General features: G+C 40.3%; 1 long non-coding RNA gene across 1 annotated transcript; it reads right to left on the bottom strand.

Annotated features, from left to right (window-relative positions):
• Nucleotides 1-12105: 12105 nt before the first annotated feature.
• LOC110311185 lies at nucleotides 12106-19612 on the bottom strand. The gene is made up of 4 exons (XR_002379931.1): nucleotides 19512-19612; nucleotides 13459-13628; nucleotides 13251-13332; nucleotides 12106-12660 (listed from the first exon to the last, which is right to left on the bottom strand). It is a non-coding gene; the product is annotated as an uncharacterized LOC110311185 (long non-coding RNA).
• Between the last annotated feature and the right edge of the window lie 6441 nt (nucleotides 19613-26053).

Here is a 26053-nt window from a genome sequence, read left to right as displayed (position 1 = left end):
AGGAGGTGAGAAAGGGAATGGGCATGGAGATCAGGTTGGGGAGAAGGGGTTGGGAGACTGTTAGGAATGAGAATGCAAATCAGTGGGGAATATCGCTGGGACTAGCTGAACCTGGGATGGGGGAGGCTTACTGGAGTCTGTAGGGTGGCCCTAGCTGGGACTCCTAGCATCTGGTGATATGGAGCCTGGAGTGACAACATCCTGTAGCCAGGCAGGATTCCCATTAGAGGGATAAGGGTAGCAACCCATCCCAACCCCCCAAAAAAAATCCATCCCCAAAAATGTGTCCTCCCTACAATATGTGGGGACAAAGATGAAGCAGAAAAGGGGGGAACGGCCAGCCAATCACTGTCGAACTTCAGACTCATCCCAAGGGTCTGAGCGAACCCCTTACACTATTCATGATTCTGTGTTATGCTTGCAGACAGGAACCTAGAATAACTGTCTCCTGAGCAACTTCATCCAGCAGCTGATGGAAACAGAGGCAGAACCAATCATCAGTTGGAGCTCGGAACATCTTATGGAAGAGTAGGTAATAGGATTGAGGGAGCCATAGGTGTTAAGGACACCAAAAGAAGACCTACAAAGTCAACTACACTGGGCCAAGACTGAACAACCAACCAAAGATCATGCAGGAGATGGACCTAGGACCCCTACACATATGTAGAAGGTGTGCAACTTGGTCATCGTGTGGGTCCCCTAACAATTGGAATGGGGGACTGGCTCTGACCCTGTTGCCTGCCGTTGGATCCCCTTCCCCTAGCTGAACTGCCTGGTTGGGCCTCAGTAGGAGAAGATGTGCTTAGTCCTGCTGTGGCTTGATGTTCCAGGATGGGTCATACCCAATGGGGCTTCCCCTTCTCTGAGGAGAAGGGAAGGGGCAAATATGGTAATAGGGGAAGGATATATAAGAGTGGGAGTGGGAAGAGAGGAGGAGGGGACTTCGATCAGGATGTAAAGTGAATAAATAAATTAATTAATGGGGAAAAAGTGTGTTAGGTTTGGACAGTGAGAGGACCAAAGGGAACAGACAACCAAATCAAAGCTGCTTCTTCAAGGTGGAAATAAATTTAAATAGTCACACTCTTGAATATATGACAAGGTTATTTGGGGAAAGGAAAGAAACAAAGTTTGTTTGTGGTATAATAAATGGAACCCTCTAATACTGTGGTAAATGAACTAAACCAGTCCTACAAGGGCGAATACTGTGTATTTTTCTTCATATATGTCAGGTGGCAGTGGAAGCATTGGAGCTAAAAGAAGGAGAAGATGGTGGATGAGAAAGGACATAGAAGGATGTTCATATGATCAGAATATGAACTGTGTATGTGAAGATATGTCAACTAAATCACTCACATCATATAACCAATGTATGAAGAAAAGAAAAAAAGAACAAGCCATTAGAATAAGGACTTTAAAAGTAGTACTGTGGATATGATTATAACTGCTTTCAAACACTGCTTCATATTTTGTCTGGCAGAACAAAAAAGGTGCTGACTCAATGCTAACTAATGAGTAACTTTCATGTGTATTACAGACCTGGGAAATGAGAAGTAAAATGAACTGTTGGATAATGTAGCGTTTGGTTTGTTTGCAGCCAAATCAGAATTCAGGGCCACACTTGCTGGAAGTGTTGACACGCCCAAAAAGCCAGAGTGAGTTTATTTACCTGTGGGAATAAACACATTCCCAGAATGGTGAGCAGGAGCCAGTGATGCCAAAATTAGTTAGAAAATGTCTGCTTGTCTGCCCCCATTTCATTTTCATGGGTGAAGATCAATAATTTAGGACTAGAAGTCAAGCTGCCTGTCAGCTCTATTATAGCATCCTTCCAACTATTGACCCAAGGGGACCCGCTCCACACTCAGCACTCATGTCCTCACAACACTTCTCATTTCCACATCTCATGATGCCTCCCCCCTCCGCGGCAAGCGTGGTACCTGTCCAAGCTCTTAAGTGGCTTCCAGTCCCACCGCAAACACCAGATGAAACCAACAACTCTTTGAGCTTCGCTTCAATGAATATGTAGAATCTTCTAATACTTACTAGGGAGCCTGAGGCTGTCCCAATGCAGGTCTCTGGGCTGCCTTACTGATGGGGATCCTGACTTACAGCAAGGGCAGACAGTTCCTCAAGAGGAAGATAACAGATATAGTCATCAAATGACAATTGTGATTAGAGTTAAAAGTGTTGAGCATACAACACTATAAATGGAAAGGTTCTAACCAGGGTACACAGTGTTGTGTATGGGTTCCAAGACAAACACTGGAACTCAACTTAATGTCTTATATCCTAGATGACAAACACTAATATTTAGTTTCCCTTTTGTGCATATGTATTCATTTAACAAAATAACTTGCAAAATAAAAATTCAGATTCAGTATAAAATATTTTCTGAATTTGCAACAAGATTATGGTTTTGGTATACAAAATAAGGAAAAGGAGGGAGAAATGCCTACCATTAAAAGTATATTCTAAAAATATGTTCGATTTCGTATTTAATTTATTTATGCACTTTACAACCCTATCAGCCCCCATCCTCTCAGTACCCCCCTTAAGCAGATCACCTCCCCATTCCGCCCTCCTCATTCTGTCACATACTATACTTCCCCTTCCTCCCCTCCCTCGCACATAAAGTCACTGCAGTACTAGGCCCATCTTCTCCCACAGAAGCCAGACAAGGTGGCTCAACTAAGAGAAATGGATCCACAACAAGGCAGGCCAAAGTTTCAGGAACAGCCCCTGCTCCAGTTATTGGAGAACCCACATAAAGACCAAGCTGCACATCTATTATATGTGTGAAGAGACCCCAGGTCCAGCCCATGCTCACCTCTTTTAAAATTGGTCTAAATGTATTTTTAATTATGCTATGTTTAGGTATAGCCCCCATAGACTCGTGTGTTTGAACAAGCCAATGGGGGCCAGGGAATGACACTATTTGGAGGTATGGCCTTGTTGGAGTAGGTGTGTCACTGTGGACATGAGCTTTTACACCCTAGTCCTAGCTACTTGGGAGTCAGTCTTCTGCTAGCAGCCTTCAGATAAAGATGTAGAGCTCTCAGCAACTCCTACACAATGCCTGCCTGGATGCTGCCGTGTTCCTGCCTTGATGGTAATGGACTATACCTCTCAACCTGTTAGCCAGCCCCAATGAAATGTTGTTCTTTATAAGAGTTGTCTTGGTCATGGTGTCTGTTCACAGCAGTAAAACGCTAACTAAGGCACCTGGTTGGTTGTACAATCTCTGACAGTCCCCAAAGGTCCATGTTAGTTGACTGTTGGTCTTCCTGTGAAGGTCCTGTCCTCTCCAGGTCCCTCAATTCTTCTATCAGACCCCCTGAGCTCCATCTAATGTTTTGCTGTGGGTCATGCATCACTTTCCATTGGCTGATGGGTAGAGCCTCTCAAAAAACAGTTATGCTAGGCTCCTATCTGCAAGCATAAAAGAGTGTCATTTATAGTGTCAGGGATTGGCCTGGAAGATGGGTCTCTATTTGGGGAAGTCATTGGTTGTCCATTCCCTTTGTCTCTGCTCTACCTTTGTCCCTGAATATCTCATAGGCAGGACACATTTGGGGGATGAATGTTCTGTGGGTGGGTTGCTATGCTTATCCACTGGGAGCCATTCCTGTCTACAGGAATTGAGCACTTCAGGATCCAGATCCTCTACTGCTAGGAATCTCAGCTAAAATAGCCTTCATAGGTCCCCAAGGGACTCCCTCCATCCCAAATGTCTGATATGTCCTAGTGCTTGCCCCCCACTCACCTCTGATTTCCCATACTACAAGGACACTTGCTCAACTATGTTCATATCAACCTTATTTGTAATAGCCAGAAGCTGGGAACAATCTAGATGCTCCTCAACAAAAGAATAGATTTTTTTAAAGGTGTGTTTCACTTACACCATGGACTACGGAATACTACTCAGCTGTTAAAACCAAAGGTATCATGAATTTTGCAGGCAAATGGATGGAACTAGAAAATGTCATCCTGAGTGAGATAACCCAGACCCAAAAGGACAGCATGGTATGTACTCACTGAGAAGTGGATTTTAGTCATAAATACCAGGTTAACCAAGCTATAATCATCAGACCCTAAGAAGCCACATCACAAGGAGAGCCCAAAGGAGGTTGCTTGAATCTTCCTCAGAAGGGAAATCAAAATAGATATCAAAGGTGGATGGAGGGAGGGAACTGGGTGGAGAGGAGATGGTAAGAGGAGCAGCGTAGCGGTAGGGAATCAGGTGTAGAGAAAGCAGGGGAGAGAAAATAAAAATATATTCCAAGGAATGTGATTTCTGCTGGTGAGGATGTGGCCCAGTAATAGACTGCCTGTCTCTGAGTTCCACCCTCAACACTGTCAGAAGATAGGAATTTTATCTTGAAAGCTATAAATATGGGGCCTGGGAGAGGACTCTTTCCCTAAAGCAGTACAGGAGGCAAAGAAAGAAGGGGTCTAATTGTGATGAATATAATTACAATTCATAGCTTCGATTTATGAAAGAAAAGATTTGATAAGACTATTGCCACCACCTGAGACACAATTACAGGCAACAGATTTCCCACTAACAGTTAGAAACTGCATGGGTTTCTGAGGTACCTAGTTTTGACCATTGACAGTTTAGGAGAGTGATGTCTGAAAGGATGGCGACAAGGTTCTGATGATGCAAACAGCCCAAGACTCTTCTTGAGAGCAATCTAAAATTTCAGAGCCAGGAATGAGAGTCTCTACAGGAGAGACTCTACAGCCTTCTACAGGAAGTGGAGTTCAAGGTTGAGGAGGACAAAAAAATTCACAGGGCAGAGCACCAGAGTGAGAGTGTGAGAGACAAAGAATAGAACTACAGCTCCTGCTGTCTGAATGCTTGTGGCCCTGGTACAGTGGCTGGCCACCAGACGACGTGTGAGCTAAAAATAAACCTAAGCATTATAGAGCCCTTTGTGGAGTTAGAAAACCAACAGCATTAGTGAGGAGCTATGGGCTGAAAGATTCCCATCATTTGCACAATAGAGAAAGTCAAGGTTGTACTGACCAAGGGAGCTACAAACACTATCAAATCCTGTAATAATTAACAGTAATCTTATGAGAAAGCTTCATTATCAAGCTCATCTATGTCACCCTTGTACAGCCTCGTAATTTTCAAAATAAGCCTCAATAAATGTCTTGTCGAAAATCATGACAGCACTCTAAATGGATATTAAAAGGTTCATTCACATATTATCATGCATTATCTATCATAACATACACAATATCCAAATTCATCTAAAAAGTTATTCAAGAATTTTAAAAAATTTGATTTACTGTTGAGAAAATACACATTGACCAATAGAAGCAAACTGAGAAATGTCGAAATTAATAAAAATGTCAGCTAATTACTTTAAAAAGCTTTATCAAAAATTGTAGACATTCCCAAGAATTGCATGGAAAAGAGCATGATATATGAGAAATGGAAGACTTGCAAAAGCAAACATGCTTTTAGAGCTGGCAAATAAACTATTCAACGGGTATCCTACCTAAGCATCCTGAGCAAATGAACAATAAGAGACAAATGGGGCTGGAGGCCAGGGCAGGAGAGATTATACAGATAGAGCAGGTTCTGAAGGGGGAGATGTTGGAAAGCAAGTAAGACCCTGCACAGTGCTATTGGAGGAACACAGAAGCAAATTAAGGTGAGAAACAATGGTCTTATTTTCTCCAAATCTCATGATGTAGACAATATATCAAAACAACCTCAACATTAAGAAGGACGGCAAAGAAAAGCAGAAAGGGACTATAACAAATATCTTCATAAATACATTCTATAAGACATAATTATAAAAATTACATGCATTTAATTATATCATTACATACGTGCTAAAATTAGAAATAAGAACCATTTCTAACTCATTTCTTTCCTACTCCAGGGTTTGCTGAGCCACCCAAACTACACAGGAATATTAGAGAAAAGACTGCTCCATATTTACCTGATAGTAAAACACACAAAGCTTCTTACCAAAGATTATCAAGTTAAATACTGCAACAAACTACACATAGTGCATTGTCAGTGGATGTTTGTAGCAATATGATCAATCTGCCTGCTTTGGGATAGGGATTTTTTTTAATTAGATATTTTCTTTATTTACATTTTAAATGTTATCCCCTTTCCTAGTTTCCTCTCCGAAAATCCCCTATCTTCTCCCCCCTCCTCCTGCTCCTCAACCCACCCACTACTGCTTCCTGGCCCTGACATTCCCTTACACTGGGGCATAGAACCTTCACAAGACCAAGGGCCTCTCTGGACTCATGTCTCTAGCTGCCTATGGGATGGGAATCTTGATAAATTAAGATACTATTGCTGTAGTATAGAAAGACTTTTAAACAATATTCAGCTCCTGCACATAAGAAATGCTCTTTATACCATGGCAGGACTCACGGGGTCTCACAGAGATCAGGGACTCTGTAGGGGTCTGACCTAGGTCTTCTTCATATTTGTTACAGCTAAGTACCTAGGTGTTTTGAGGGATTCTTAACAATGGGATAAGGGGCTGTCTCTGACTCGTTGCCTGCTTATGAGAGACTCTTTTCCTCCTACTGGGTTGCCTAGTCCGGCCTTGATGGACTTGGAGTTGATGGTGTGTGACTGGTCTTATTGTAGCTTGTGATGTCATGTTTATTTGATATCCCTGGGAGGTCTGCTCTTTTCTGAAGGGAGGTGGAGAGGAGATGGATCTGGAAAAGGGGGTGGGATGGGGAGGGGAGGAGAGACTGAGTGGAGGAGAGGGAGGGGAAATGGCTGTTGGAGTGTAATATATGAGAGAAGAATTTAAAAAATGAATAAAACATGCACATTAAACATAACAAACAAAATAAAAACTGGTCTATCCAAAGAAATATAATGTAAGTCTCATAGGCAATTTTAAATTACATTGTAGTCACATTATAAATACATATAAAGTAACATTAATGTGTGTTACCTAACTGGAGATATGCAGAATATTACCATTTTATGTCTTCTTAGCAATAAAAGGTTGCTAATAAGACATCTTATAAAGTGCTATCTTATTCAAATGCATCAAAATTTTACATATAAAACTTTGGCTTCTCAGGCAAGTCCTCACAGTTGAATATGGCTGTCAGATGCTATGCTAGACAACTGGACTAAAGCAAAGGGGTCATAAAGAGTATGAAACATTTTGAAAAACACACTGGGTTTCCTGAATACCTGTCCAGTGCTTGTGGGCAGTGGATTTCTTTAATCCTTATTAAGAATGAGAACGTTTAAGCATAAATAAGTAAATAACTTCACTCATTAAAATCTTTTCTATGGTGAATCAGCAATAAGTTTGGTGGAGGAGGCAAAAGAACCTTCACTTCATGCTTCGACTTAGAATTTTGGATGCAACTCCACTTGGAGAACTTTGATCCATGCCTTGAACCTGACCTTGCCATGTAATTTCCAAATGTGGATGATGTTCATATACAGTGATAGCTTCATATACAGGATTGAGTTCTAAGCCATGCTAATATGTTGAAGAGTGAAAAGTTGAATGTAAAGATCTTATACTCTTAGTCTTGCCACCGGTATTACCCTTTCCAAACCAAGACACTAAATTACAGAAACTGTTTTCAAAAACAAAGGTGATATTTTAAAATGTTATAAATACTTATTTATTATAATCCTTGTCTATTCCTCCTGTTCTTAAAAAAGAACTAGCCATGCGAAATTAATTTATTGCATACTGGGATAAAGCTATGGAAATGTTTTGTAATTAGGAAGACATTCCCTACTTTAATAGCAGGGGCAGCTACTTCTCATGAAACAGTCAGTATCAAGCAATATGATCAAGAATGTGGTGCAATTTTGTAGGTCTTTATAAGCAAATAAAATTTTAAAAACTCTCATTAGATAGTTCCAAATGGCATCAAGTCCAACTTTTGCTTCAAACTATTCTTGATAGAATCTCCCAATACACTGAAAGTCACAAATGGTTTCCATTGTCAGGTGACTTGATAAAAAGAGTTTTCTCCAAATAGTCACATATACATTCCACTACTCTGTAGGCATGAAAGAAAGCTAGCATTGCCTAAAATCATACTAAAAATATTCCTCCCCCCCAAAAAAAGTATTTCCAGGAAGGACTATCAGTCATTCGTCTCCAACACATGTTTTATATTCCATATGCAAAAAGAGAGATGTCCTGGTTTATAGGGCAGTATTTCAGCTCTAAGCCCCTATTATTTCCTCACGAAATGACAAGAAAGGCTTACAGAGTACATGTCTGTCTTAAATTTTGCTCTGTTTCTACCTCTCTAATCCATGTGATCTTTCCAAGGATTGGTGAGATAGTAAACAAAACAGTGAGATAAAAATGATTAGATCCTTGTAAAACTCTATGAAAGTGAACTTAACGTTACAAAACACAACTATGGTTTTTCTTTTATGCTATCTTGGTGGAATTGCTTCCCATAGGAGGCCTCTTCTCTTCAGAGAAGGGGAGAAGGGAATAGGAAGGAGCAGGGTGTGAACACGGGACTGGGGAGAGGAGGAAGGAGGCTGCAATCAGGATGTAAAGTGAATAAATAAACAAATTAATGGAAAAAACTATCAACTCAGTCATTAACGCTGCTAGTTCTTTGTTAATGACATACACTGAAAGTGCTTTTCTTCATACCCATGATATTTTATGTGTATTTTAAGCATATATATGTATAAATGCACAAATATCCACAAACACTCTCATAATTCTCTCCAAAAAAATCAAATACGAAAGCAAAACCAAGCATCAATTATAATTTTAATAAACTTATTCATGTAGATATAAGCCTGCCAAAGCCATATGTTTCTAATTTAGAGATGACAACTGATACTATAGTTGAAAGCTGAGATTCAAGCTCATCCAATTAGTCTCTCATCCTTGACTTCCACAGAATCATCTCTGGATAGAATTTGAGGCCTCACCTATTCCAACTCAAAACCTTATGCTGAATGGGGTTAAGACATCCCTGACAGTGCAACAATCCATCCAGTTACGAAAGCAAGAAAACACTCTCTAATCAGATGGTCTTCTTCTTTAACAGATGAAAATCATTTCATTACTCCTAAAGAAATTCGGCCCACTGGTGACTCTTGAGGAAGGACCCTTATTGTCTGTTCTTCCATGACCGTTGTTTTGTACGGGCCAGAAATTAACTCATAGCCACAAGAAGTACATACTAAATGAAAAAGAAAGCACATAGCAGACATTTTATCACTTCTATCATAGCTGTGACAAAACACATAAAAGAAGCAGCTTGAGGAAGGACAATCTTGTTTGGATTCACTGTTTCCAATGAGTTGCAGTCCATCAGAACACGGAAGGCATGCTGGAAGTGACCTCAAGGTGGCAGAAATAGGTGGCAGAAATAGGTGGTAGAAGCTCCACACCACCTCACTGACCAGGAAACTGAAATTGGACTGTGTACTGGCTAGTTTTGTGTCAACTTGACACAGGCTGGAGTTATCACAGAGAAAGGAGCTTCTGTTGGGAAATGCCTCCATGAGATCCAACTGTAAAGCATTTTCTCAATTAGTGATCAAGTGGGGAGGTCTCCTTGTGGGTGGTGCCATCTATGGGCTGGTAGTCTTGGTTCTATAAGAGAGCAGGCTGAGCAAGCCAGGGGAAGCAAGCCAGTAAAGAACATCCCTCCATGGCCTCTACATCAGCTCCTGCTTTCTGTCCTGCTTGAGTTCCAGTCCTGACTTCCTTTGGTGATAAACAGAAGTATGGAAGTGTAAGCTGAATAAACCCTTTCCTTCCCAACTGCTTCTTGGTCATGATGTTTGTGCAGGAATAGAAACCCCGACTAAGACAGACTGTAAGCAGGGACGGGGTGTAGCTAAAATGGCATACCCCTAGTGGGTTACATCCTCCAGCCAAGTCTGACATCCCTATGGCTCCATAACTTCCCAAAGCCAAATGGACAGAGGAACAGGACAAGCCGATGAACATATGAGCCTGTGGAGCATACATCACATCTGTCCCATGGGCCATATCTCTCTAGTTTGAAAAGAGAAAGTAGAGATTGAGAATGTCTAAGGCTCAGCACAGCCGTTAGCTGTATACATGTAGTAAGGCCGACTACAGTGTGTCTGTGTCACAATAAAAGAAGCTCATTGCTGGCACAAAGCACTAATTACATTTCCAAGTATCACCTTTCCCTCATTTTAATGTTTCATGTTACCCTGCAAAGGAATATCAACTTTCTCAGCGTTGATCTCTTCCTTTCACACACACACACACACACACACACACACACACACACACTCACACTGTTACGCAAGGAAAACAATAGTAGACATGGAAGAAAAGAGAAGTGTCATCAAAACTGTGATTTGAAATACAGCTCTGCTTACAGTGTTTTTGACTCATCTTCTCAGAGGAGATTTTTTTAAAAAGGTGAACCTTTCACAGCAATCTCTAAGGAAAACTGCTGACCAAACTGGAATCCCTTTCCCCATGTTTGCACAAACACCCTTCCAGTGAACTCATTTTTTAGCACCAAGTATGTCTGGCAGAGCAAACAGAGACTTAGTTGGCACTGGTATTCCCTAGTTGTGGAGTGAGATTTAGATGGAAGATATATCAACATCCACTGAGGCCAAGGGAAGTAAATTGAAGCTGTCTCCTACCACCAAACAAACAAGTACAGCCACATTTTAAACCCTGCCGGCAGGATGAGGGATGTGGGGCCTCACAGCCCAGAAGTGGCTGCTTGCGTATCTTAGTCCTGTAATTAGTGGTGGGTGTTCCCTAAGGATGTTCGAGGATGGCAGATTGGGGTTGAGTGTTGTCCTGAAGTTCATCCAAGTAGTGCTAGAGCTTCCTTTGTGTCTACTCCCTACTTTCTTCACATACTCCCGTCCCCGTCTTTCCCTTCACCTGTCCTGTTTCTATTCCATCTAATCTGTGTTTTCTTCCAACTATGGTTTTGTGGAGGGGAGACCAGGAAGGGGGAACAACATTTGAAATGTAAATAAATAAAATAATCAATAAAAAAGGAAGAAATGTCCTATTATTTTGGTATCAGTACCCTATTGCTTTTAAAAATGTCCACTTTTATTTTCTAAATAAAAATTAGACTACCTATTGGATAAAAAAGTAGTTAAAACTATGAGATATTTTTTTGTCTGTGCTTTATAAAGCTTCCATTTCATTTCCATGGCTCTTTAAAGGCAGGAAACAAAGAAGAAAAGAACTGGGCATTTGTAATTATTTGTCTGGCTCGCATCCTTCTTCTCTTCCTAAGATCAGAGTGCTTTCCAAATGTTTGAGGAATTGCCCCTTCCTTTCTTGAAGACTGTAATTAGGGGCCTTGTCCTCTCCTCCCTAAACAGTAGAGATGTACCTCGTGATGGGCAATAATTGGAGCTCCATGGAATTGAAACATTGGCCCAAGGAACAAGAAGCCTGTCAGTTGCTGACTGAACTGCTGCCACAGGGACCCCTGAGTAGACACTCCCATTACAGGATATCTCCAAGAGCTCCTCTGTGGCCGTCTGCATTTGGGTTTTATTTCTGATTATTTTCAAGTCAGTTTCTCCAGACATGTATGTCAGACCTGAGAATTCCCAATGAGTCATCACAACTCTCTTTGCCTCATGTGAGTCAGAGGGAGTTTCTACAGTATACGACCAAAGATCATCAACTGATATTCAGTTAAGACCTATCAGTCATTCTTAAATCCATATCTCCATGTGCCAGAAATATTTAAATGTCACCAGCTCAATGAAGGTAAGAGGTCACATTTTGAGAAGCCAGTGTTTTCCTTAGTAGCAGGAACTGAACCCAGGGCCCTGTACATATTAGCCAAGGACTCATCCCTGAGTGCTATCCCTCCTTCTACCTTTTTTTTTTTTTAGTTTAAAATGGAGCCTCACTAAGTTGCTTAGGCTGGCCTTGAACTTGCAATCCTTCTGCCTTGTAGCTTGTACCTTGTAGCTTATGTTATGATTATGTCATATGTTATGTTATGATTGTGTCACCAAACTTATCTATGATAAGTACTATTCTTTTGTTATCTTTAATCAAATTCATTTGTTACATTTGGGGTTTTTTACATTTTCTAGAACCAAGTATTCTGGTTTTTCTCCAGCATATTGTTTTTATTGATCATTCGGGAATTCCACACGATACACCCCAATGACACATACTTGACTGGGAAGTGGTACTTGTGATGAGAAAAAATGATAAGAAGGGAGCAACGGACTCAACTCCTAGAATGTTTACCATACAGGCTTCCACTCTCTAGCATTTCAGTTCCCAGACAAATAAAGCCGCTGAAGGAATGACGTCATTGTCCAATCATTGGCTTCTCTTGTTACTCCCTTGGTTTCCCAAGCCTGAGCCTGCATCTCATCCCTGACTTCTCACTCTTCCTCACCCACTCATCTAATTAGTTGAGGGACACACCTTGAGAAAATATTTATCAGAAAACCACATTGATTATGCCTGTAACATTCATCTTCGTTTCCATCACCAAAGGCCCTACTTTAACCTAGTGTCCTGCCGTGTTCTTCAGCTTACTAACTGCAAAAGCATATTAAACTCCTCTCAGTGGAGTTTGTCCCTCATGGTGCATCTTCCTCTGTGATGCACACCATAGCATGTCCCTCTTCACTTGTGGTCTGAGCAGATAGGAACACTGGAAGACAAAGTGGGACAAAGTGAACTGTAAATGCTGGAGGAAATAAGGCTCATTATGTTCCTATCCTTGCTTGTTTCTCCAGCTTCATCTGTCAGCACCCTGAGCCACAAGCACAGTAAATTCCTATATATAGGTCATCTCATCCCCAGGCTGTGCCACTGCTTGGAGTCTCCTCTCTGCTCTCCTGTCACCTCAGCAACTCTGTTCCGCCCTCCTTCCAGAGCTAAAAATTCTGATCATCCTATGTATTACTGCAGAAGTCACTCTGAGTATACTTCCGACAAAACAATCAATCACACTATATGTTATTATTTTTCTTCCTTTGTGTCACTTGCTTCTAGAAAGGCAAAGTGTGTTCCTTTAATCTGGGGGCATTATCTGATTCAAACAAGCAAGAAAACAAACAAATAAGTAAAACAGGAGGATCAGATAGAAAACAATTGACATGGGCTTGGATTGTAGTTATATCAGTGATAGACTTGCCATACGAGATTAAGAACCTGAGTTTAATACTCAGAGTTATAGTAAATCAAGTAACAATACAGAGAGAGAGAGAGAGAGAGAACTGCTCTCTACCAGGGACCTACCTCTGCCCTTCTTCCACTCCTCCATTCAGGACTCTCTAGAGTACTGTTAGACTTGCCACTGTCTCCTCCATCTTAAGATTCACTGCAATCCAGGAAAAAAGTCAGTATACTCTACTATCCTTCGTAGAACTGGACCTCATGTCTTGCTTAGAATCAATCCCTTTCTCCTAACTGGCAGCCTATAAACCACCCCACCCACTTCATCAACCTGGTACTGCTTAATCCTTAACCCAGAGCTCCAAACAAAACTTCAAACATAGGACTGTTGGGATCTGAGTGCTAAAATCCACAGTGATCCCAAGCACCATTCTTCTGGTCCACAGCCCATCAGATTAGATCACACAGATTAGACCAGAATGTTACACAGCATACACAAACCTATGGACACAAGGCAGTTTGGAAAGGCAAGTTCATAGCACTAAGTGCCTACCTCAAGAGTTAAAGAGATCTAATGTTAACAACTCAATGATATGCTTGAATGTGCTAGATAATAGAGAACAAATAACAACAAAATTAAGTAGATAGGAAGAAATAAACAGATCTGAGATCAATGAACTAGAAACAAAAAAAAAAATACACCTGTATATGAGATATATATATATATATACACACACACACACACACACACATATATATATTGGAATATATACACATATGGGAAAATATTCAAAACATAAACAAATCCAGGATCAAATTGATTCTGTTCAGAATTCTACCAGAGTTTCAAAGAAAAAAAAATATCTAACTCCTCAAAATAATCCAAAAAATAGAAATAAAAGGAACATTTCCAAATAATTTTGTATGGTGCCACAATTACCCTGACACTGAAACTGTGAAAAGACTCAAAAATATATATATAAAGTAATACCTCTCATGGAAATAGATGCAAAAGTTCCCAATAAAATCTTTCCAAACCAAATTCAACATTGCATCAAAATATTATTCACCATGGTTAAGTTAGCTTCATTCTAGAAATGTAGGGATGGCTCAACATATGTAAATCAATCAATGTAATCCACCATATAAACAGAATAAAAGACTATAGATGTAAAAGATAATATATTATCTTTTTTATAATTACATAATTATTATATATTATAATTAATATAATTATACTATTTAGTTATAATTATTTAGAATGATATATAATTAAATATATTTTATTTAATTATATAATTAAATATAATTATTTAATAACAATATAAATTAATATAATATAATTAAATAATTGATATAATTATATAATTAATATAAGCATAATTAATAATTGTATAATATATTATATAATAAAAGATAAAATTCTATGAAAATCTACTACCATAGAAGCTTCCTAAGCTATATATGTATATGAAAGTAATTTAAACAGACTTTTTCTATAACGGAGAAAACAATGACATAATATATATATTATGCTAATGAATAGAAATTCCAATACCAGGAATGGGTTACATCCTGTTGATTCATTGGCCGAATGAGCTCCTACAATCACCACTTGTCTGCAGGATATACTGGTGTAATAGTGGCACAAATGTTATGTGAGTGACCTACACTTTGTTATTGGACTTAAGGCCCACTTCATGAGATGCAACCTCTACCAGACACTGCCAAAAGGGCCAAGAACCTGAGACTAGATAGATCACAGAACCTAGGGATGATCTATCTCAACCCTAACTAAAAAGCTATTTGCAACTGATACAGGCTCTGAAAGGGAAAAATCAGTATTTTCAATAGAGTGGCACTGAGTCATTCCAGGGCAGCCATACTCCAGGGGAAGCCCCAAGATCAGGAGTAGCTGGTCCACATAAAATGGATCTATGGGTTTTTGTGATTTTTTTTGGTTGGTTCAGCATTTTTCTTCTTATTTTCTTTATTAGTTTCTTTTCGAGGGGTAGAGAATATGAAGTTGGGTAAAAGGAAAATGGGGAATATATGGGGGGAGCTGGGCAAAAAGAAAGCAGGAAAGCATATGATCAAAATATATGAGAAACAATGAAATCCAATAAATACAAAATGTAAACAAGAAAGATAGATGTGATGTTGAATGCTTATGATCCCAGCTGTGGGATAGTGCATAGGAGGAAACAGGTAGATTTCTGGGACTCACTGACTGGCCCGCCTCACCTAATTGGCAAGCTTCTGGCTAGTTAAAGAGCTTGTCTCAAGAAAGAAAGAAAGAGAGAGAGAGGAACAAAAGGATGGAAGGAAGGAAAGAAGGAAGGAAGGAAAGAAGAGAAAAAGAAAAAGAAAAAGAAAGATGAATAGAATCTGAGATTGACCTGTGACCTGTAACTCTATTAATCTTGAATGTAGAGATTGTTGGCAAATGTGGTACATCACATGAAACCACCCATACACGAATAAAAAGCATGCAAATGTACACACACCTACACATACACACACACTGAATACATGTTAAAACATTCTAATTACAAACACACCTGAAATATTCGTATTGGTTAGACATTATAGAGTTTCAAGATTCTCTAGGATCACTGGCCTTGAGTTGTGTAAAGAATTAGTGCTGATGAGCAAACACGTCTCAGGTTCCTATAAACTTTCTCTTGACTCAATCTCTGATCTCCACTAGAAATACTACAAAGCTACAGATGCTCTTACGGCTGTGGAATTTTTTGTGCTATAACACTTAATATGACGATTCCTGAGCTAGTCCAACAGAAATAATTTAAGGAAAGGGGATGAAGTAAGCAGACCAAGGATGTCTGAAATGATATACTGCATTTGCTGACAATCTCGGCATCCATGACTGCTAGAAATGATAGAAATGCTGAGCAAGCAACCACAGACCGGCCAGGCTTTTGCAGCTAGGATAGTCAAAGGGAGGGTATGTCACAGCATGGAAACATGGTCTCATTAACATTTGTAACAAAAAACAGCAACAAGCATGTGTGGGAGAAAACAGACATTTGATATCATCCTTTCTGAACTTATCTTCAGCCGTTCACAGAGGCAGATGATGTCGGGTCCTCTTGCCCAGATGGTCTTTGCAAACTTATCTATGACACGAACCTTCCCAGTGACTTCAGCTGTGTGTGATTAAGTGCAGTACTGAGGGCAGCTGAGAGTCTGGCACCAAAGGAGTCTTCCACACAGAGAAGAAATGACAGGGAAGAAAAGCAAACCTCCTCCTGCTTACAAACGCTGCTTTTGTGAAGTTACAATATATATACAGCATTTTTTCCTTTCCTTTATCCCCTCTAAGTAGTCTCTCTAACAACGACCTACTAGCCTACTATAAAGCAGTCTTGTGTATACTCCCACAATAGAACATGGAGTACAGGAGAAGTCCATCTTCCAGGATGTTTGTCAAAAGACATCAAGTCCTTACTAGGCATGAAAGACATCTTCATCTTAATTCTCAACTCTCTGTCTTACAGAAATAGATTTCTCTTATATATACAATAATCCATTAATGGTATGTTTATTATAGCTGCTTGAAGAAACTAAGAAAACCGGACTATGACAATTACCCACGTTTCATTGTTTTCTGGATGCTAGCAATAATTTTACTTTGTTACATCAGATTTGATCTAGGACGTCTTCATTAGTTCGTGTATTTCATCAGAAGTAGCGTCTGGTAACTCACTGAAAAGAAGCCTCTAATGGGACTCCCCAATGTTCTGAAAGGAGAAATGTAAGTGGAACCATGGACCATAATTTTTATTTCCTTATGTGATTTTTAGCTATGGGCAGTGAGTGTGTGTGTGTGTGTGTGTGTGTGTGTGTGTGTGTGTGTGTTTATAGTGATGTAGTAATGCTAAGAAATTCAGGAAGAACTCTGTCTCTTGCTATGCATTATGTGACCCACCTGCGATGAGAAAGATTACGTAATGTCACTTCTCATAAGAAATATGAATGTTCCATGAATGGTTCCCATTTTTCTTTCTTTCTTCCCATGCCATGGTCACTGGGAATAGCACAGCAAAACTATATAGCTTCTAAAATTCATTTGCCGAGTGTGTTGGCTGATTTCCTTAAAACTAGGGTAATGTTTATGTCTCTTTTTTTTGTATTTAAGTTATTTGTAGCTACTAATCACATTCTGTAATATATACATTTTTGTGTATTTGCTTATTGCCTCCTCCCATTTGAATGAAAACAATAGAACCAAGTGAAAAAGGAACGAAAGAAAGAAAGAAGAAAGAAAGAAAGAAAGGAATCACATGTATAATCATGTATATGCATGTGTAATGCATATATTCTTTCTATATTTATTTACTTTATTTACATCCTAACCACAGCTTCCCCTCCTTCCTCTCCTCCCAGTACTTTCCCCCCTGTACTGGCTGGTTTTGTGTATCAACTTGACACAAGCTAGAGTTATCACAAAGAAAGGAACCTCCCTTGAGGAAATGCCTCCATAAGATCCAGCTGTGGGGCATTTTCTCAATTAGTGATCAAGGGGGGGAGGGCCCATTGTGGGTGGTGACATCCCTGGGCTGGCAGTCTTGGCTTCTATAAGAAAACAAGCCAGTAAGTAACATCCCACCATTGCCTCTGCATCAGCTCCTGCTTCCTGACCTGCTTGAGTTCCAGTCCTGACTTCCTTTGGTGATGAACAGCAATGTGGAAAGTGTAAGCTGAATAAATCCTTTCCTCCCCAACTTGCTTCTTGGTCATGATGTTTGTGCAGGAATAGAAACCCTAAGTCACCCTCTATCTCTCCTCCCCATCTACTCATCCTCCCTCTTTTCTTCAGAAAAGGGGAGACCTCCCAAGGATATCAACCAGCCATGACACATTCTTAATGTACCTATACGATGGCTAGCTTAGTTACACAGAAGTTATAATTTCATACATATACATATATATATAGTTAATACATAAAATTGATCTAACATAGGATAAATATGTATGTGTCCAATGAGACATTTTTATTGGCACTTCCTATAATCCTGAGACGTAAAGTGGTATGCGTTTGCCTTCAGATAATAGTATCTGTTTTATCAAAATCCAAGATAAAAATTTTGTTAGTACTATTTGGTAATGGGTGAGGTTTCTGATGATCCTTTTAAAACATGTACATGTACTGGTCATGTAAGCTAGAAGTTGTCGCACTAACTATACACAAATTAATTTCCAAGATTTTGTGTTGAGTTGAAATAGAAGCTAGGGTCTAGGACAGCTGCTGTTTAATGTTTAAAAGTCTGCTGAGAAGACAAATTAAAGATTTTAAAATTAGGGAGTAAAAAAGGCCAGCAACTGATCCGAATGTTTTTCTCCCTCACTAAACTTTCCTAAGAGTCACATAATAACTGTTTTTTAGTGCCACCTTTTGGGTGGTCTTGTTATTACATAACAGCAAAATTGAGAACTGGAAATCTGGTCTCTGTATGTGTGTGCATGATTGAGAAGAGTATTGGATGTGGTTGTTGTTGTTGTTGTTGCTGATGCTGTTGTTGTTATTTATTCACTTTACAAGCCACTCACTGTTCCCCTCGTGGTCACCTGCTGCCATAATCCACACCCCCATCTCCTTCTCCACTGAGGAGGTGGGGTCTCCCTGGGTATGCCCCCATATTAAGTCTCCATGAGGCTAGATATATCCTCTCCCACTGAGGCCAGACAAGGCAGCACAACTAGAAGAACATAACCCATGTATAGACAACAGCTTTTGGGACAGTTAATTAGGACCCACATGCTATATATGTGCAGGAGGCCTAGGTCTAGCTCTTGTAATTTCTTTGGTTGGTGGTTCAGTCTCTGAGAGCCCCAAGCATCTAGGTAAGTTGACTCTGTTGGTCTTCCTGTAGAATTCCTACCCCCTTAGAGGCTGAAATCCTGCTTCTGTTTCTTCCACAAGAGTCCCCAAGCTCCATCCACTGTTTGGCTGTAGATATCTGCATCTGTCTGAGTTAGCTCAGTACATTCTTCACATTAACTGTATAATTTTTTTTTGTCCCAGTATGGACTCTGTTCACTTCCATTCTCCGGTAGGAGCAGTGAAATCTCCTTACATGTGGTTTTTGAGTCATGTGATTCATCATCTGTCTATCCCATTTCCTTGTCCGGCCACAGCAACCCAGGCATTCATATTCATTTAAACAAGTTTTCAAACTATTTCATCTCCTTTTTGTTTAGTTAATTTCAAGGTCGGGGAGCAACTATGGCTGTGTAGAGGACAAGTGTCACTGTTTCGACTGTGAGAAAAATTTGAAAAGCTTCCTAACCCTTCAGGTTTGTCAATGGAGAAATAAAACCTGAGATAAGTCTTAAAATTCTAATTCTGGAAATTGTGCTCACCTATGCCAGAGAAGGTGCATCTGGCTAACATTCATGGTGAGCTATGCTAGAGAAGTACTTGCCTGTAACTGACATCCCTGTTGACCTATGCCAGAGGAACTGCCTGTAACTGACATCCCTGTTCACCTATGCCAGAGGAACTGCCTGTAACTGACATCCCTGTTCACCTATGCCAGAGGAGGTGCCTGTCACCTATACTTTAATATAAAATGAGCTGATGCAGGTGAGGTGAAATACCTGCTTCCCAAATTTTATAGCACAGTAACAGAACTGTCCATCACATCTACTATATCAAAATTGACAAGGATGACAGTCTGACCACAAACTAAGATTTCTCTGCTTAAGGTTATAAAACTCGGAACAATGATTGAGTGGGGTGTGACACTTGTCATAGTATATCAATCACTCATTAGAATCTAGGGGGCATATTACTCACTCATCTTAGTTCTCAAGGTTCTGTTCCCATCACTAAAAATAAGAAACCAAGAAGCAAAATATAAATCAAAGAAAGAAAAGTGAAATAATTTTAATTAAGTCAATAAACACAGCATATATTTATAATTTTAGAGTCTCCCTTTTGTAGTAAAACTCCAAACATCATGGAAGTAATCAATTTCTGATTGGATTGAAGTCCTGTTGCACAAGATGAAACCCATACATAGCACCATTACCCAATGAAGAGTCTGTGGCTAGACCAGACACAGGCCCTATAGGAGAGCCTACCCATTATTCTAAATGGGTGTTGTATTGCACTCCCAGTGACTTATCATCTATCACTCAACCCACAACAGAGAAGCATTGTTTGCAGTATACGATGATCAACACAGAAATCTACAATGTGCCTAAGTTCAGAGAACAAAATACTGCAGAGTTCTCAGTACTAAATGAAACATCTGTACCCGATCCTCTTCTCTCAAGGATAACTGTGGAAGGAGGGATGGGAATGGTGTAAGTAACTAGAGGTGATGAGTGACTATGAGGAATTGTTGTTTTCTGAACACAGCATATGAACTCACTGCAGTTGTGATGGCATGTGCAAGACCTGTGCAAGTTCAAGCTAGACCAAACCCCAGCATGGAAAGAAGAAATGGACATCAAGCCCCAACCCTTGCCAAGAAGGTATTTGCAATTGTTAGCTGCTGGAAGATAGGAAGTCATTTCTCTCTAAGAGTATAACCCCTGATAAGCCTACTGGAGTTCAGTGGAAGGCTACATGGCCAAAAATTTATGCACAACACAAACCAGACTGTGTGGCTTAAACAAGAGATGAATAAAAAGAGTGCAATAGAGACATGTGTCCCTGGTGGGAACTAACAGTCTAATGGGACTGCAGGCCCATTCAACAAGATGGAAACTGTGCCTAGTACCGGAAACTTAGCCAGTTATCCAGGGCTCCTGAGGTTATAGCTCTTGGAGGAAAACCTGCCTCTACCACTTTACTGTTCCAGCATGTTCTCTAACTACATTCTCAAGATGTGTCTTTATACTCACAGATAAGTGTAGCTCTCACCGCTCTGTGAGAAAACTTCCCTTTGCTACAGACAAAGACTACTACAGAAAACCAAAGCCAATCAAAATGCATAGTTGTAGACCCCAGGAAAATTGACACATTTATACTACAACTACTGCTAGGGATCAGAGCAGAAGAGAGTGCAGAAAGATTGTAACAGCAAGAAGAAAATGGCATTTGCCATAACATTGTGTCTCCTTGGAAGGTCAGAAGCTACACCATAAGTTTCACCAACATGGCCACCTAAACATGACCTGAACAAGGACATCTTCATCCTCGTGCTCCTGCTCACACAATAAATATACAGACATCAAAATGGGAAAACTCAGGCTGGTGAGATGGCTCAGCATTTAAGAGCACTGACTGCTCTTCCAAAGGTCTTGAGTTCAAATCCCAGCAACCACATGGTGGCTCACAACCATCTGTAATGAGATCTGATGCCCTCTTCTGGGGTATCTAAAGGCAGCTACAGTGTACTTACATATAATAAATAAATCTTTAAAAGAAAAAAAAAATGGGAAAGTTCACACAGCTGCAAGCCTAGATTCAGAACTACAGGCAATTAAGGAATGTTTGAGAATGGAAAAAGTAGCCTTACTCAAGAAAAAGCATATATTAATTGGATTCAGTACCAAATGATCAGCCATGAAACCCTATACACACAAGTACCATTATATAGACTAAGCAGTTTATATTGTGTATGCAGAAACACACACATACATATAACATACATATAACACACACACATACGCATGTGTGTTACACTTAGAATATATATATGCATTTGTGTTACACTTATATATATGTATATATACATATACACATATATTTGTGTTGATATATATATGTGTATATATATCAACAATTAAAGAAAAGAAGACCCTGAATTTTAAAGTGAGCAGTGTGGGCCGGAAAACATAGAGGTAGATGGGAGAAAGAAAGGGAAGAGAGAAAATGATGTAATTATACTATAATTCTAAAAATCATTCTTGTGAAAAAAACAGAAGGACTCAGAATCAATCAATTTAATATGGAGGCAGGAGATAAGATTACTATAGTTTATAGTACCTTAGAGAGCTCAGCATGGTGACCAAAGAGCCATCCACTTAGGACACTCAGGAGTAGTCAACGTTGCTTTATTATGATCAGATTTAGAAATAAAGAATAAGGCAAATCAGAGAAAAGCAGGAAACTGATGAAATGTGGTTGAATCTGAACAGGATGTTTGAGAAATGGAATCGCCCTAGAGAGTGAAAGCTAAAATCAGTCTTCAGTTTTAACTTGGGCTGCTACCTGCAGGATGGAGTTGCTAGGCATGCTGGGAGTAATCAGCGATTGGAACAATGGAAAGATGCCTGCGAGATAAGAAAGAACTTTTTCCCCTTCCGGGTGGGGAAAGTTATAAGATGGTGATCAACAGTGACTGTTTGAGTGAATACGGAAAACAGTGTTCCCAACTATGTGCCTCCGTTCTTACATTATCAACACCGATGTTTGCAACAGTGTCTACTTCAAGATGCTTCTACACTTCACAGTGGGGTAATTATGCAGAAATCGCTTGACATATGTTCATCTGCTCACTAGTTTCCACCTTACATGCCTTTGGTAGATTTCGTTGCTATTTCAGTGAAATCCTGATTTTAGTTTCTTGGTGTAAAAGTGCCCTGGATTGCCATTCCCTAATTCTCTATCCTTTTATCCCTGAACTTCTGAAAAATAAAACACATTTCTCAATCTCAGGAACATTATTTTTTCAGCTATTATTATTATTATTAATTATTATTACTATCCCTTAATCTTCTTGTAAAGCCCAGACTTTATCCCTCTCCCAGTCTACCCTCCAACTGGTCCACATCCCACACCTCCTCCCCACAGCTGTCTCCAAGAGGATGTCCCCATCCCCCACCCCGCCAGACCTCCCCACTCTCTAGGGCCCCCAGTCTATTGAGGATTAGTTGCATCTTCTCTGTTCAAGTCCAGACACTGCAGTCCTCAGCTGTATATGTGTTGAGGGCCTCGTATCAGCTGGTATGATATGATATATCCTGTCTGGTTGGTGGCCCAGTGTCTGAAAGATCTCAGGTGTCCAGGTTAGTTGAGACTGCTGCTCCTCCTACAGGGTAGCTCTCCTCCTCAGCTTCTTACAGCTTTTCCCTAATTCAAGCACAGGTGTCCCCGACTTCAGCCCATTGGTTAGATATAAATATCTGCATCTAACTCTTGTTGGGCCTTTCAGAGGGCAGTCATGCCAGGTCCCTGTTTGTAAACACACCATAGCATCAGTAATAGTGTCAGGCCTTGGGGCGTCTCCTTGAGCTGGATCCCACTTTGGGCCTGACACTGGACCTCCTTTCCCTTAGGCTCTTCTCCATTTTTGTCCCTGCAGTTCTTTCAGACAAGAACAATTCTGGCTCAGAGTTGGTTTATTTTTGTTTTGTTTTGTTTTGTTTTGTTTTTTTGTAATTGTGACTTCTTTCTTTTAAATTCTATTTTTCTTACAAAAAGAGAAAGTCTGCTTTTTGTCACTTTTGACATATGTGATTCTATTTGCTTAAATGTGCCTATTATAATGGTATTTCTATGTCATTGTCTAGTAATCCCAATGTAGAGATCATATGGATCTGATTCTGCTTTTTACTAATTTTTCTGCTTATTAAGAAGTACTTCTTTATTCATCAAATATAATGTAATTTACATTTTATGCTGGATATGGAAAGAGGCCTGGCATCCTAGTACTTAGAAAGCAAAAACAAGAGAATTGTGAATTCCAAGCCACCCTGAGTTATAGGCAAGGCTCTGTCTCTTGTCACTGTTAGGAAGATACAGGGAATGCATAATATTTCAGTCCCACCAAAAATTGATTTTTCCCCCCAATGTTTATACTCAAATCACTTCTGGCCTACTTATTTCTCTGGAAGCAACTATCATATATTCATTGCATTCTTTATTTGATTTGGGGTTGTTGTTGTTTTTGTTGTTGTTTGTTGGTTTGCTGGTTGATTTGTTTAGTTTTGCCCTCTAAACTTTTCCATACCAGTCTTCCAGAACTGAGGAATAGCATCACAAAAGAAAACTCACAGGGCCTGGTAGTCTGGCTCAATGTAAGAGCTCTGACCTAGAATGTTCAAGGCCTTAGGTTGAATACCTAGTAACACACAACACAGACACACCTAAACAGAGAGACAGAAAGAGGCAGGGGGAGAAAGAAAGAGAAGGGGGAAGTTATAAAGAAAAATTTAGAACAGTGGTTCTCAGACTGCGTATTGCTTTGAGGTTTCAGTTCCTCTTGTTGCAGTGATGCCCAACCATAAAACTATTTTTGTTGCTACTTCATAACTAATTTTGCTACTGTTGTGATTTGTAATGTAAAATTCAATGGTCTTAAGTAAACCCTGTAAAAGAGTCTTTTGATCCACAGGTTAAAATCCACAGATTCAGTCTTCCATGGTGTAGCCTCCCTCAGCCCTGAACAGGCTGATCCAGACTTTGTCCTTGCTGCCACTGTGAAGGAAATTACCTAAGGTGGAGCCTTCCGACCTAGATGGCTCTTTTGTTCTGCCACTTGCCACTGCTCTCTCCAAGACACTGCTACCTGCTGAGAAGCCCCTGATACATTCTGGAGGAACATCCTATTCTGCACATCACCTACAGGCTGGCTCCAGACACCAAGAATGGACTGGCGGGAGATGGGCCTTTCCCTTTTATAAGTAGACTCTGTTAGTAAACTGGAAAGCCTTGGACAGAATCATATCTTGGTTCCATTAACCTCTTGCCGTCTAAGTCTCTTTCAGCCCCAGCCTGCCTCCCTGGTGTACCCGGTCCTTGTAAGCCACAGGACAGGATACAACACCATGGCTTTTCACTTTTAATGTATCACAAAAGTTTTAAGAAGTCCTACTCTCCAGAAAAACATATATACTCACTCACTTTTAAGTGGGTATTAGCCATAAAGTACAGGATAACCATGCTGTAATCCACAGGCCCGGAGAAGTAACAAGGAGAGCCCAAGGGAGGATGCCTGGCTCTCACTGAAAAGGGGAAGTAAATTGGACATGGGGAGGTGGTTGGAGGAAGGTATCTGGATAGGAGAGAGAATGGGGAGAAGATAAGAGTGGGGAGGGGAAAAGGAGAGATTGAGTGTGAGGACTGGGGGACTGAGAACTGGGAGAGAGTGGACAGGACCAGTTGGGAGACACATCTGAGATGAGCTAGAAACCTAGGAGAATGGAAACTCCCAGGAATCTATAAGGGTGATCCCAGCTAAGACTTGAAGCAATAGGGGATATGGAACCTGAAATGGACACCTCCTGTAACCAGGTAAAACTTCCAATAGAGGGATGGGATCACCAACCCAGTTACAAAACTTTAGACCAGTAATGTACAGGGAGAAAGTTGGAGTGAAGTTGAGGGAATGGCCAACCAATGACTGACTCAACTTGAGACCCATGCTGTAAGAGAGAGACCACCCTTGACACTATTAATAGTATTTGCTTATACCTGCACACAGAAGCCTAGCATAACTGACATCTGAGACATTTCACCCAGCAGCTGATGGAAACAGATGCAGAAACCCACAGCTAAACACGAGGTGGAGCACACAGGGAAATCTTGTCCAAGAGGGGAGGAAGGAATGAAGGAACCATTGAGGTAAAGGACACCACAAGAAAACCTATGAATTCAACTAACCTGGACCCATTGGGGCTCACAGAGACTGAACCATAAACCAGAGAGCATGCATGGGTAAGACCTAAGCCCTCTACACATATGTAATAGATGTGCAGCTTGGTCTTCCTCTGGGATGCCTTACCACAGGAATATGGGCTCTCTCTTATTATCTTGCTTGCCTTTGGATCCTTTTTCCCCTGTCTGGGCTGTTTTTTCAAGACCAAAAGAAGATGGGCCTAGTCATACTCCAACCTGATAGGCCAAAGCTGGTTGATATCCATGGGAGGCCTTCCCTTCTCTGAGAAGGAGGGTAGTATGAGGGGAAGAGAGGGAAAGGAAGAGGCAGGGACTGGGAGGAGATGAAAGA

The sequence above is a fragment of the Mus caroli genome, chromosome 16, assembly GCF_900094665.2.
Source record: "Mus caroli chromosome 16, CAROLI_EIJ_v1.1, whole genome shotgun sequence".
Classification (NCBI taxonomy): Eukaryota; Metazoa; Chordata; class Mammalia; order Rodentia; family Muridae; genus Mus; species Mus caroli.
The sequence above is the reverse complement of the archived record's forward strand: the minus strand, read 5'-3'. Positions and strand labels throughout refer to the sequence as shown.